General features: G+C 34.3%; 1 long non-coding RNA gene across 1 annotated transcript in view; it reads left to right on the top strand.

Annotated features, from left to right (window-relative positions):
* LOC126013917 (uncharacterized) overlaps positions 1-15,129 on the top strand; it is a 145,130-nt gene extending 130,001 nt beyond the window's left edge. Inside the window, exon 3 of the long non-coding RNA XR_007497551.1 lies at positions 15,110-15,129. This is a non-coding gene — a long non-coding RNA (uncharacterized LOC126013917). The remainder of the gene's footprint in view (positions 1-15,109) is intronic.
* Positions 15,130-15,334: the final 205 nt, after the last annotated feature.

Below are 15,334 nucleotides of genomic sequence, written 5' to 3'. Positions count from 1 at the left end.
GCTGTTTTTATAACTATTTCTTTGTAATACAGCTTAAAATTGGGGAACATAATGCCTCCCATATTCCTTTTCCCAAGGTGTGCTTTACCTATTCGAGGGTGTTTATAGATCCAAATAAATTTCACAAGTGTTTGATCCACTTCTTTGAAGAATGTCATGGGTATCTTTAGAGGAATAGCGTTAAATCTGTACAATGCTTTTGGAAGTATTGCCATTTTAATGACTTTGATCCTGCCAATTCATGAGCAGGGTATGTGTTTCCATTTCCGAGAGTCTTCTCTTATTTCTTGGAGCAGAGTTTTATAGTTTTCTTTGTATAGATCCTTCACATCTTTAGTCAGGTTGACTCCAAGATATTTGAGTTTGTGTGGCACTAATGTGAATGGGATTGTTCTCTTAATGTCCATTTCTTCTCTATCACTATTGTGTATAAAAAAGCCATTGATTTTTATGTGTTAATTTTGTAGCCTGCCACTTTGCTATATGAATCTATTATTTCTAGAAGCTTTTTGGTAGAGTCTTTAGGGTTTTCTAAGTAGAGTATCATGTCATCTGCAAACAGTGAGAGCTTGACTTCTTCCTTTCCTATCTGGATTCCCTTGATATCTTTTTCTTGCCTAATTGATATAACAAGTACTTCCAGTACTATGTTGAATAGGAGTGGTGAGAGAGGACAGCCTTGTCTTGTACGAGAATTTAGAGGGAGAACTTTTAGTTTTTCTCCATTGTAAACAACAAAGCCACACAAAAAGGCAGTTCTAAGGACTTCAGTATATTCAACTCAATTCCTATCCTTCTTTTGTATAGCTGTATGGTCTACTATCTAAGCTGTATTCATAGATCTTTTTACTTTTGTATTAGTTGGAAAAAACCTTGGAGTGGAATTGCTTGATCATACAATGATCCACTTAAAACTTTTTTTGAAAATTGTCTGTTGTGTTTTCCATATTAACTGAACCAATTTACACATCCAGCAACAGTGTACAAGTGTGTTCTTTCCTTTCCACACCTTTGCTAAAACTTGCCATTTATAGCCTTTTGATATAAGCTATTCTTACCAGCGTGATATGTATTAAATGCCAATGCATCTTAATGACATTTGAATTTGTTTTCCCCAATAAGGAGTAATAATGAACCTTTTTAACATATGCCTGTAAGCCCGCTGTATATAATGTCTTTTGTAAAGTATTTGCTCAATTTTTACACTCATTCTTTTTAGTATATTTTTTGTATATTGTTGTGATTGAGTTTTGAAGTTTCTTACATATATAGTATATTAGTCCTTAGTCAGATATATTATATGAATAATTTTCTGTTAATTAGGATGTCCTTTTGTTTTAAAGAACGTCTATCTAGTAGAAAAAAGCCTTTTAAATTGATGTAAGCAAATTTACTTTTGCCTTAATTTCCTTATCATTGTAGTTGAATTCTCAAATACAACACTGAAATTTTCCCTTCATTGTGTTACAATTTGAAGTTTAACAGTCAAGTTTTTAAGCTACTTTGAGTTCATTTTTCTGGTATGATGTTGCCTAAGCGATCAATTTTTATTCTTTTGTTTCCCTACTCATTCCAATATCATTTATTAAAAATATTTCCCCATTTTATGCCCTTGTCTTTTATCATAAATTAACTATCCATAGGTATGAGGCATTAATTCTGGACTCTTAATTATATTCCATTAGACTGTGTTTCTGCTTTGATAACATTACCCTACCATTTTGACTACTACATATATACAGAGTTTAAAGTTGGGGAACCAGGTAGTTCTTATATTCATTTTTTTTCTGAGAATTTCTTTGTCCTCTTGGAATTGTTGTATTTCCATATAAATTTTATTAGAATTTATTCTATATCCTTAACTAAAACTATTGGATTTTGATTTGAGTAGGATGATAATTTTCAAAATCTTCAATCAATTCTTCAATACATGAGTATAAAATATCTTTCTCTTCTATTTTATTGTTTGAATATAGACATTTTATACAATAATATTGTAACATGACTCTTTACTGCATTGCTTTATTAATTTTTAAGTTATCTCAGAGCCGTCTTTACTAGCTGCTTTCACCTCCTGTCTTTCCCCAATCTGCTTCCTTATCCCACTATTGGTCTTGACCAGTGCTGTATCTTCTACCCCATCTCAGGTGCCTCTGCCAAGTGAGGAACTCCTTGGTCTATAGAGGTACAGTTTTCTTGCTGTTAGTTATATATGGGTTGGTAGGATCTGAATCTGTTGGATTGTTAAAGGCAAGAGGACTTTGGCAATTGTTTCAATGCCCATGACTAACTTAGATATTTTTAGGATTAAGTGAAGCTATTTTTAAGGATTTTTCCATTAAAATTTTTTTCTTTTTTCTTTTTTTTGTTTTTGGGGGGTCATACCCGGTGGCACACAGGGATTACTCCTGGTTCCACACTTAGAAATCACTCCTGACAGGCTCGGGGGCCATATAAGATGCTGGGGATCAAACCCAGGTCTGTCCCAGATCAGCTATGTGCAAAGCAAATGCCCTACCACTGTTCTATTGTTCTGGCCCCTAGAGAATATTCTTATGATGATGGATAGGGTCAAAAATGGTGATCACCAATGATTTTTATTAACAAGGTTATGAGGCAAAGTGGACACCTGAGGGACCCTGATCTCTGCTTGTGTCCTATAATCTTGTCTTGTATAACATTGTAGATTTGAAGCACTGGAGAGCTAGCATAATATTATCCTGTTCTCCAGAGTGAGAAATCTCAGGAATTTCTTCTTGATAACATCTTGTTTTTCTTTTCTTTTCTTTTCTTTTCTTTTCTTTTCTTTTTTTGTTGTTGTTGTTGTTTTTTTGTTTTTGGGCCAAACCCGGTGACGCTCAGGGGTTACTCCTGGCTATGCACTCAGAAGTCGCTCCTGGCTTGAGTGACCATATGGGAAGCCAGAGGATCGTACTGCGGTCCGTCCTAGGCTAGCGCAGGCAAGGCAGGCACCTTACCTCTAGCGCCACCGCCCAGCCCCTAACACCTTGTTTTTCAAAGGCAGTCTTTCCTTTGTGGTGAATCCATCTGTCTCTTTAATTCTACCAAAATTCTATCAAAAGAATTTTGCTTTTTCAATGTTAGTAGAAAATTATATGAAATGAAGGTTACTTAAAAGGCATTTAATCCTACTTACCTGTGAATTGGTTTTGTGCCACATACTAAATGTAAGGAGGCATAATAAGATCATTTTTCCAAATTTGATGTTCAACCTAAATTACTAGTTTTAATGATAAAGGTTGGGAAAGAAGGTCAAAGCAATATACTGACTATTATACTAATATATTAATATATAGTATTAGTATAATATACTAATATGAAGGATTCCAGATAATTCTTTGCACTGAAAAACAATAAACAAGAACCAATCAACAAAACCAACCAACCAACAAAAGACCCCAGAAAGACAAAAATCTTAACATATCAGAGATGATCCTTCAATTATCATCCTAGTAACAATTCATATCTGGTACCACACACTTCCATTCACAGTGCCTTTCAAATTCCATGTAAAATTTACCCCCTGATGCAAGTATGATCTGTAGTTAAAATCAAGTTAAACTTTTTGTTTCTGTTCTATTTGTCTTCTAGGGCTGAATCAATGACTTTGTTTTCAATAACTAATTCCTTTTACCAACCCTATATGCACCACTTTTAATGGAGGGTAAAAATAATAAGGAAGAGGAAGATCAATAAAAATAAAATACAATAAAGGGCTTAAATATGAAGCCACCAGAAAAAAGAATAAGAAAATAATACAATATAAACCAAAACAAATTCAAGTGTTTCACGGGGGAAAAAATGCCTTATAATAAGAGTTACTAGAAAAAGCCACTTTTTACAGGAGATTCAAAAGATAAATTGGGCTTAAATTCCCAGATAGAATTTATTATAATACAAAGTGGGAAATATAAGTGAAGAAGAACAAAGCAAATGTCTCTTCTACTTTAAATACTTAAACATGTTATTTCTCAGAAAAATCTTAAATCTGAAACAACTATATTTGGATTGTATCGCTTAACCATACTATTAAATTACTACTCATCATATGGTTGTCTTAACTAAAATCTGAGAGAAAAATTCTGTAGGAATAAAAAAAAGCATATTTTCACATTAAACTCTCATTACAATAAAACAGCTACTTAACAAATTAAATTATCATGACAATCAACTTATAAAATAAGAATATGATAATTTATATATATACATACTTAATATACATGTGAAGTTGATATAACCCATATATAAAAAATTGCAAGAATTTAAAATATTTTATTTTTATTGTAGTTTAGAAAAAAAGGTTGCAATAGATAAACATTTGTGGGTTTTGATGTACAGTGACAGCTCTAAAATGCACCATCTCTGGGATGGAGAAAAAATGCACCATCTCATGTTTCTGATTAGTAAGAAGGTAAAGTCCTCAGTTATGGTACTATTACTGTGGTTCCTCCATGCTAGAGTGTTTATATAGCATCCTAATAGTTATTGAGACTAATCAAAGTATCAAAATTAAATTAATAAAGACAAAAATAGTTTTAGTGTCAAATCTGTATTAAAAATACAAAGTTGTAGTGATATCTTATTGAAGAAATGTTGAATAAGGGATAGAGCTATAGTACAGCAGGTAGGGTGCTTGCCTTGAACACAGCCTACCTGTTTGATCCTTGGCACTCCATATCATAACCTACTTTTGTCAGAAGTGATCCTTGAGCAATGAGCCAAACGTACTTAAGACCTGAGCACAGTCAGGTGTAGCCCCCAAACCAAAACATAAATTATTTAATTACATATTTAAAAGAGAAAGTGTGGACAATTTTTTCTTTTTGAGATATGTGGGAAAATTTATTTACTCTGCTTATCTCATCATATCACAAATTAATCAAAATTCCCTCGGGTTTCTGTGTATGTATTTATGTAAAATAGCATAATATTAGGTAGCTAATTTATTTCAAAAGGAGAACTCAAAATTTATTTGAAAATCACTGTTGTGTATGTAAATATTTTAGGGGATTATTATGTTACTTACCCTAACCTGATTGGTGATTGTGCCCTACCCTAGGGTGTGACCTGGCATTCTGCCCCCACCCTAGGGTAGTACCTGATTCTGCTTCCACCATTGGTTGGTATCTGATCCCACCATTGGGTGGTACCTGATTCTGGGGGATAAAAACAAGGGTCTGTGGAAGGCAGAGGCTTTTTTGCTAGAACGGAGGCTGAGTCTTGAGACTTCAGTTTTGTCCACCGAATAAAGCTAATATTTCCACAAGCCTGACTGTCTGTGAGCTGTTTCACCTCAGAACCGTTGGCTAGACAGGGTGGCAGATGCGTGCTCCGAGCTGGAAGAGAAAGGCCTCATCCTCCATCCCTCTATCAGTCAACCTCTTCAGGGACTGACTTGCAACATAATGACGCCCGAACAGGCTGAACCTGGACTCTCACTAACTGTAAGTGAAATACTTCATTGGAAATTTCCTCTGCTGACCATTAAAGGTTTCTGTGGTTAGTCATGTGGATTCTTCCACCCTTTTTCTTACGCATTGGTTCTCTAGTATACAAGTGGATTATTCCATTTTGTTTAAAACTAATTGGTTTTGATCTAAGGACAATCACTGCAGTTGGATGGTTGTGGTCTATATTTCAAATGAAAATTGCATTGTCTCCAGCCATCATAGTTTGTGGAATTTCTGTGTTGGCTCATGTTATTACTGTGAGCATAGTTATTGGCTGGTATTTAGGAAATAGAAAGTGTAGAAATGGTGAGACTAAAACCAGTACGGATAATAAGGAAATCTGTCTGACGAAAACTCAGACCAAAATGCGGGCTGACGAATCCAGCCCTACCATCAACAATATAGAAATTTTTGCTGGAAGAAAAACAACTCGGAATGTTAAGCCTGATTCTAGTGAATCGCTTGACAGTAGTGACTCAGACAATGATCAACCTCCAGTGCTAACTCCACAAGGGAGGCCTCATTCTAATCACAAAATTGAATCGCACAGCAGTGCAGATTCAGACGATGAACCACACGCTCGGTCTCAGAGCTCTATTCAGAGTAATTTTGCTAATCCGGCCTCAACCCCTTTACACGGGGTAAATGTTTCTAACTATGTACCCTATCAGATGGAAGAATTAGATCGGTTTAAAAAAGCATGTAAAGAGTATGGGCCAAAATTGCCATACAGTGTGGAGTTATTAAGACTTTGGAGTCATAACTCATCTTGGACTTTGTATGATTTTAAAAGAATTGCTGAAATATGCCTGTCGTCTAAACAGCGAACTGAATGGGAAATGTACTATTCAGAAGGTGTAAAAGCTAAATTATATAGTCCAGATGGTACAAAAAAGCCCCGGCCTTCCACAGACCCTTGTTTTTATCCCCCAGAATCAGGTACCACCCAATGGTGGGATCAGATACCAACCAATGGTGGAAGCAGAATCAGGTACTACCCTAGGGTGGGGGCAGAATGCCAGGTCACACCCTAGGGTAGGGCACAATCACCAATCAGGTTAGGGTGAGTAACATAGTAATCCCCTAAAATATTTACATACACAACAAATCACTACTTTTATTCCATAAAATGCATTAAATAAAAAAATAGAAACAGAGTTCTCAAAAGAAGCAGTATTATCAGTGCAAAATTTAATAAGCCAAAAATCAATGACTTGAAAAGGAAAATGATGTTGACCACAAAACAAAATTTATTTATAAAATAACTTTAAAGTTATATTTACTTTTCATGTAATACTTTTACTTACTTTTAATTACTAAAAGAGAATTTAGGATGATGATTGTAATGTAGTATATAGCTAATCAGTTGATTTCAAACATCTTCTTAAAAGTAACTAGGTATAAGGCAGGTATATTTTTACTGAGATTCTAAGCCCCTGAGCAAATTACCATAAAATGAATGAAGTTGAATATATGAAAGAAGACGTAAGAGTGTTTTATCCAGAAAGAGTTCAAGAACCTTTGTAGAATGAGCAGAGTTTCTGACCCTAAAGGCATTGGTGTATGTGTAATGATTATAAACTAACCGTGCTCAAGATGCCAAGCAAACTTCTTCAGTTGCTGAAATTTATTCACTAAGATTAAATTGGACATTTAGTTTTATGGGCAGCAACATCAAAACTATTACTACACAGTGATTGCCTAATTCAAGGAAGACATCTGTTGCAAATTATTTTATTAGGATTTAACTTAATGAGATCCAATCAGAACAGACTGTGCTCCACTAGGTTCTATTTGTAAACCTTTCTAATAAGCGACGCCGTAAAACACGTTTCTATTTCAGTTTCTATATAAAGACCTCTAAAAGAAAAGAAATTATTTTAAGTGCTAGTCATTTTAGTATATGCAGAAATATCAGTGAAGTTAACGTGTATTTTTATAGTCATCTTTAGTAAAAACTTTTTTACAAGTAAAAACTTGTAAAATATAAAAATATAGTAAGTTTATATGATTATTTGCTTCTAGTTTTGATTATTAATAATTTAGATTATTTATTATTTTTACATTCAGTTTTTAGTACTAAGGCACTGGGATTAAAGTAGTTTTAATAATTGAGTTTTAGGCATACAATTTTCCAACTACAATCCCACCACCAGAATCAACTTCCCTCTATCAATGTCCCCAGGTTCCCTCCTACCCTAAAGACTAGCTCCTTGACAGGCACATTTTTATTTCTGGCATAACCTTCTTTATTTTAAAAAATTACTTTATTTGGGCTGGAGAGATAGCATGGAGGCAAGGCATTTGCCTTGCATACAGAAGGACAGTGGCTCAAATCCCGGCATCCATATGGTCCCCTGAGCCTGCCAGGAGTGATTTCTGAGTGTAGAGCCAGGAGGAACCACTGAGCGCCGCTGGGTGTGACCACCCAAAAAATAAATTACTTTATTTAAGCACCATGGTTTACTAGGTTGTTTTGATACTGTACCTTTTTGTTCACAGTAACAGAGATGCTCATCATTCCAATCCAGTCATATATGCACAATACCCTTCGTCAATGAACATTGCTATCGACTAACATCCCCAATTTATCTCCCCCTTCCCACTTGCCCTCTCCCCTGCCTTCCTCTAAGAAAAACCTTTATTTTTCTTTTCTCTGTCTCTTTCTCTAACTCACACTGTGATTTGCAATATCACTACTGAAGGGGTATCATGCACATCATATGGAATTTTTTCATTCTATAGTTTATAGGGTATAGATACTGCATGTGTTCTGTTATGTTGACTCCTAAGAACCTGATTTTTTGGATACTATTTTGAATGGAGTAGAATTTGATCTCTTCCTCTTCTAGTTCACTACTTGAACCAGTTCCTTTGTTATTTATTGTTTTTGAGCACTCACTCAGGATTAAGAAAGTGTGATAAAACAGAGTAATTAACAAGGAATGTTTTTCTTGTGGCACTTTCAATTTATTGTGGAAAATGAAGAGGAAATATTTTCACAAAATATACCTCTTTTAATCAGAGAGATAGTATGGAATTAAGGTGTTGCCATGCATGCTGCTAACTCTAGTTAAAATATTGACACCACATGGACCTCTAAGCACCTCTAGGAGGCATACCTGAACAAGCTGAGAGAAGTACCTTAGCACTGACAGTTGTGGACCCAAACCATCATCTTTCAAAAAATTTATTATATATAAGGAGGTTACATGTAAATCTATGCTTTGAAGTCAGGTCAATCTGAAATCAAATTGTTATGACCAATATATATGGTCCTGAGATTGCATTAATATTCTAATAAGCCCAGATAATAAAAAGGTAGACGCCAGCAGATAAAGTGACACCCTACTGATGTAAAGGTAGGGACAATGAAAAAAGTGACTTAGGTTATCAAGCATATATATGAAACACAAGGACAGATAAAAACCTGGCCACAAGAGAGATAGAAGGTCTTGCCTACATCTAAATGAATAGACTATTCTAATAACACATTTCTGAAATGTAGCACATAGGTATTAAAGCAAATTAAATTTGAAATTATTTCTGGTTTTGCCATGGTTCTTGTCTTCTCCAGTGAGCATCCTAGGAAATTCTCACGAGGGAGAAGAGATCTCTCTCCTGGCAACTTGCAAGTTGAAATCAAACTTTCTAGACCACCACTGAGATTTGTTGCCTTGCCTGACTCCATAGTATCTGTGTTTAGTGGTTCTCTCCTTTTTACAGCTGATTGAATTATACACTTGTATTTTTATGATGTGATGTGAATCCCTCTCAATAAAATTATATATATATATTTTTAATTTTTTTAATTTATTTAAACACCTTGATTACATACATGATTGTGTTTGGGTTTCAGTCATGTAAAGAACACCACCCATCACCAGTGAATAAAATTATATTTTAATTAGATACAGTTGGCACTTGTAAAGTAAGACCTGTCTCTGGAGTTGGTAGTTAGCATTCATGAGGTTAACCTCATGCTACTTTATCCTGCCTCACAGTAAGTTCATCACTGCTTGTTTTGTTACATTATTTTAGCAGAACAGAGATTGTGATGACTGCCACAGAACACTTTTTTCCTGAATATTAGCAGTCTGGTAAGGTCCTGATAAGAGATACTCAAATCACTGACTTTCCCTCACTTATTTGCATTCTAGTTTATTTTCTATTCACTAAAAAATGGGTAATAAATATTTGGCAATAAAAATCAATTTTACTTTATTATAACTAAGATGTTTTTTAGTAAAAATTTTCAAAACTAGAACTAAATACCTTTCTTAGTTAATTATGATATTATCTTTATTGAGAATGAGTTTATGTTGATTTTTGTTATCAAATGCCCAGTCTCAGGGTTCATTCAATATCCTTAATGGAGAAAAAATGTTAAAGGAATAATTTTTTCTTTGTTTAGGGACAAGTAGATTTTTATTCAAAATGACAAAACCCACAGAAAATATAGAAAAATTATACACACTGAGCGATTTCCTCTTAGGTATAAGAAAACCAATGTTATGAAATTTAAATGATCCAGGTATATGCAATCAATATGAATTTGAACAAAGTTAATGCAGTTAAGGCAATTATTAGTAGTTTATAAGAATAATAAAATATTTTACAAAGGTTGTTAAGAAAAACAAAATATTGATCTTCATTGGAAGTGTTCATGTGTATTAAAATTGCTCCAGGAATTTTTAAAGTTATATATTTAAGAATTTAAATTAAAACTTTAATCTTGCATGTTATATTATGAAGAATGACAGCCATACTTATTCTTCCATTCTTTCAAATTCTAATGGTGCTTATTTAAACCCTGTAGACTTAACTCTGAGCTTTTGAATTCATTATACTTCATTTTAATATGACCTTCCTTGGAAGAAGGCTTAGTATTTTGCTCATCATCTAAAATTCTAATGAGAGAAAAAAAAACTGCTACCATTTCTTCTTAAGATGTGAAAAGAAAAAAACAAATGTCTTAATTTTAGAATAGCATCTTAATGTAAAAAATAGAACTTAAAAATATGATACACCAGTTGCCTTATTATATTGATGACAAAACTCAATATTTGTACTTTTATTTATTTTATTTTTTTTTTTTTGGTTTTTGGTTACACCCAGCAGCGCTCAGGGATTATTCCTGGCTCTATGCTCAGAAATTGCTCTTTGCAGAATTTGGGGACCACATGGGATGCCAGAATTTGAACAACTTTCCTTCTGCATGCAAAGCAAATGCCTTACCTCCATGATATCTCTCCTGCCCCAATATTTGTACTTTTTTAAAATCAGTATTATAGTTAAGTCCATAGTCCAATCTAATCCATACACAAAAGTGGTTTTGTGTGCATGTGCCCACATATGTATACAATCCTGTTTTTCTCTATTTCTATTTTGTTTTGTTTTGGTTTTGGGGACATACCATTGGTGTTAGGAGATGTTAGTGTCATTGCAGTCTGAAGTCATTTTCAGCTGTGTTCAGGGCACGGGGTGCCAGGAATGGTTCTAGAACTTGCTATAAGCTCTACTTATACCCCAACCCATTGAGCTATCACTATGGTTCCACTGTTTCTCTTTCATCTTTGTATTGAATATAATGTACATATTTCCAAATACCAGTTGCAATATAAGGTGGCAGGAAGATATTTATGGCATCATTTTGAAGTGAAGATTTTAAGTTTATAGATGTGCTTCACTATTCCACAAGCATTTTTAATTTATTCTTAGGTCTTTCAAACTACTTTAAAATACAATCAAAGAAACAAATAATATTAAGATGCAAATGTGTTGTATAAAAATTTAATATTTCAGAAATATCAACCACTTAAATCTTTGCTGCCAAGTTTGATTTGCTTTTCTGCATGCACTAGTGCAAAACAAATGACACCAGGAACCAAGAAAATAGAAAATGGCATGAGAGGCAGTGGGGACTAATACAAAGAGAGGTATGTAGCCTTATCTAATGCATGCAGCTAATTATGACCTGATGAAATAAAGGACCAATGTTCCTACATACTAATTTTCAAAGAAAAGAACAAAACTTCTCTTTGAACAATATGAAGAAAGTGGAGGAGAAGGGAGATACTAAAGGCTTCTGTCAGTGGCTTTCTCATCATTGAGTTGTTTGAGTTACTATAATTGCCTGAGTTAATAACCTAAGTTGAAAAAGTGAGGCAAATGAAAAAGTACAATTTTGGAAACTAATCCAGATCTGAATGCAATTTCTTCACTTAGGAATTTTATAACCATAATCAAGAGGGTTATCTTTATTTACCAAATTAAAAATATCAGTAGCACCTCATGGGATTAAGTATAAATAAAATGAGAGAATATATGCAGAATTGTGGCATAGAGCTACACTTCTACTACTATTTTTATTACTGTTATTTTCTCTAGTTATAGCAGTACTTTAAATTTTTAGTGCTGTAGTGATCTGAGTCAATAAACTATAATATGTAGCAAAAAACATTCCATGTGAAAAAAAACCCAATATATTCACAAATGTTTTATCTTTTAATATAAATTTATGAATGGCTTTATAAAAACACAAATCAATAAATATATCTAGAAGTTAATCATTTCTTGAGGCCAGACAGGTAGTAGAGCATTTGCTTTGTATGTGGCCAATTTTGGTTCATTCCTTAACACTGCATATGGTCCCCTTGGAAAACGCACAAGTGCAGAGCCTGGAGTTAGTCCTGAGCATAGCTGACTACAACCCCTCAAAGATATTTTCATTATAATGTAATATTTAATTAATAAATAATTATTATGTATAGGAAGGAAATTTATAGAATAAGATTTCCTCTATCATAGAATATTAAACTTAGTTCTCAGTCGGTATTTATTTAGTAATTGCTTTACTATGCTTGAATTCTTGAAATTGTAATCACAGTTCATGTCATAGAATCTATGAAAAGTATAATTTTTATTTAGTTTTTAATTTATTTTGCTTTGTTTGGGTGCTTAGGGACTATATGGAGTGCCAGGGATTGAATCTGGGTCAGATGCATGCAAAACAAATGCCTTACCTGCTCTGCTATATTATTCTCTGGCCACAAATATAATTTCTAAATTGACATTTTTTGGGGGGGAAAATGAGAATGTGATTTAAAATTTTCTTCAATATAAAACTCAGAAAGTCAGAGAAAGCTTTCTCTCTTCACCAAACTTCAGATAAGCATTTGGAAGATGAATTCAGTGATACTATTCAAGAACTGACATTGTATAACATTGGGAGATCCATATTCAATGGTTTTCTGTTTTAACTAGCCAGTTAGAAACAGAACTGTTGTGAAAAGTAGAAAGGAACTACTAGATCTCAAACAGTTTACATTGACGAAAATAAAAAAAAAGTCACAACTACAATGATATTTATTTCTATTTACTTAATTGTTATATTAATGGTGATACTAAAGAGGACTAGGGCTCCCACTAGCAATTCCCAGACATGAAGATCCATGGTTCAATGCAAGTGTTTGAGGATGAGCTGCTGTTCCAGCCCTGAAGTTATTAGTATTAGCCTGGTCACCTGACCATGATTAGGAGCCTTCAGACCCACATTTGGCAGTGCTTAGGACCTCCAGGATTGTACCTGGTGATGATCCAGAGATCCGTGCCACTGGAAATTGAACCCTGATTAAACTTCTGTGCCATTTTCTGGTCCTGTTAATTTCTTTTTCTTTTTAATTATATGAACAATGATGCAAAGAAAGAGGACAAGGTAAAGTTATGGTGGAAGGACAATCACCCAAAAACAGAGTTCTCAGAAGAAATCCCCCTGCTGACACCTTAATTTTGAACTTAAAGTCAAAGAACATTAAGAAAAATAAAACAGAACCTATGTACAATTACTTTGTCCCTCAAGACCCCAGATTGTAGTACATTATAACTTTTCTTAGCGGTACACCAAGCAATCTAAAGCCATAAAATTTATGTAACTCCTTAAACTTGAAGGCATAGTAGTTTATTACATTTCCATGCACATGCATATTAGTTTAAGTTAACCTCAAAAGTTTAAGAGGTTTTTTTTTTTAAGTTTAGAGTCAAAGGAGCACAGTAAAAACAGTGTTAAAATGGCAATTATCATTTGCATAGGCCCACCAAAATATGGGGGACATGGAAAGGAAAAGCCTTGGCCGAAATACAAGGAGACCCTACCCCTGAAGTTTTCTGGCATAAGACCAACTCTAGGCTCCAGACAAACTAGTTTGTCCAATCTAGGTCACTGTCTGTAGTGTCAATACAGTTTTATTTTTCACATAGTCTCTGTTGTTGGCATCAGGTTTCTGTATTAAAGATCCTGGAATCTGCATATCCTACATTGAAATCAAGATGGTGCGGAGCATCCTCTAATTTCAACTCACAAAGGGCAATGCAGAAAGCCCTGTCCAGTAAGCAGGTCGTGGTTGTAGTTAAGTCTTCTCAGTGTTAAGGGAAGACTCTTTTGAGTAGATTCATGTCAGAGCAACAGAAGGGTCTTCCCTGGTAGAGGATTACTTCCAGATGATGTTATAGACAACTTTGGGTGTTTCATAGATGGCTTCCCTGGTTCAGGGGTGAATGGAGAATGCCCATTCTTCTGAGGCCTGTGCCAGGTCATTATGTCAATGTTCAGTCCTGTTAATTTTTTAAATTACAATAAATTTTAAGTTTCTGAATAAAGTTGTTAATTATGATAGTAAGTTACTGTTCTATTAAAAATGACTTGAAAATAAATTTTAAAATAAGAATTTATATAGTACTTTGTTGTTGAATTTTTTATATATATTTTCATTTTATATAAATACTTTTGAGTACAAGTATCATAAACAATATGTGCTATATAAATTTTTCTATGTGCTTATATTCACATTATAATAAAGGACAATGTCATTACATTTTTTATATTACATATTATTTTTTTCTTTTCTTTTTTATATAATTATCTTTATTTAAACACCATGATTACAAACATGATTATAGTTGTATGATTACAGTCATGTGAAGAACACCCCCCCTTCACCAGTGCAACAAATCCACCACCAATTTCCCAGATCTCCCTCTTCCCCACCCCCCTACACCTGTACTCGAGACAGGCTTTCTACTTCCCTCATTCATTCACATTGTTATGATAGTTTTCAGTGTAGTCATCTCTCCAACTGCACTCATCACTCTATGTGATGAGCTTCATGTCATGAGCTGTACCTACCAGCCTTCATATCTCTTGTCTCTGAGATACTGTTAAAAATGTCTTTCATTTTTCTTAAAGTCCATAGATGAGTGAAACCATTCTGCGTCTTTCTCTCTCCCTCTGACTTACTTCACTTAGCATAATAGATTCCATGTACATCCATGTATAGGAAAATTTCATGACTTCATCTCTCCTGACGGCTGCATAGTATTCCATTGTGTATATGTACCACAGTTTCTTTAGCCAATCATCTGTTGAAGGGCATCTTGGTTGTTTCCAGAGTCTGCCTATTGTAAATAGCGCTGCAATAAATATAGGAGTAAGGAAGGGATTTTTGTATTGTATTTTTGTGTTCCTCAGGTATATTCCTAGGAGTGGTATAGCTGGATCGTATGGAAGCTCAATTTCCAGTTTTTGAAGGAATCTCCATATCGCTTTCCATAAAGGTTGGACTAGACAGCATTCCCACCAGCAGTGAAAAAGAGTTCCTTTCTCTCCACATCCCCGCCAGCACTGCTGGTTTTCCTTCTTTGTGATGTGTGCCAATCTCAGTGGCGTGAGGTGGTACCTCATAGTAGTTTTGATTTGCATCTCCCTGACGATTAGTGATGTTGAGCATTTCTTCATGTGCCTTTTGGCCATTTGCTTTTCTTCTTTTTCAAAGTGTCTGTTCATTTCTTCTCCCCATTTTTTGATG

This window comes from Suncus etruscus, chromosome 7 (assembly GCF_024139225.1).
Source record: "Suncus etruscus isolate mSunEtr1 chromosome 7, mSunEtr1.pri.cur, whole genome shotgun sequence".
NCBI lineage: Eukaryota > Metazoa > Chordata > Mammalia > Eulipotyphla > Soricidae > Suncus > Suncus etruscus.
This window is presented reverse-complemented; position numbering and strand designations above follow the sequence as displayed.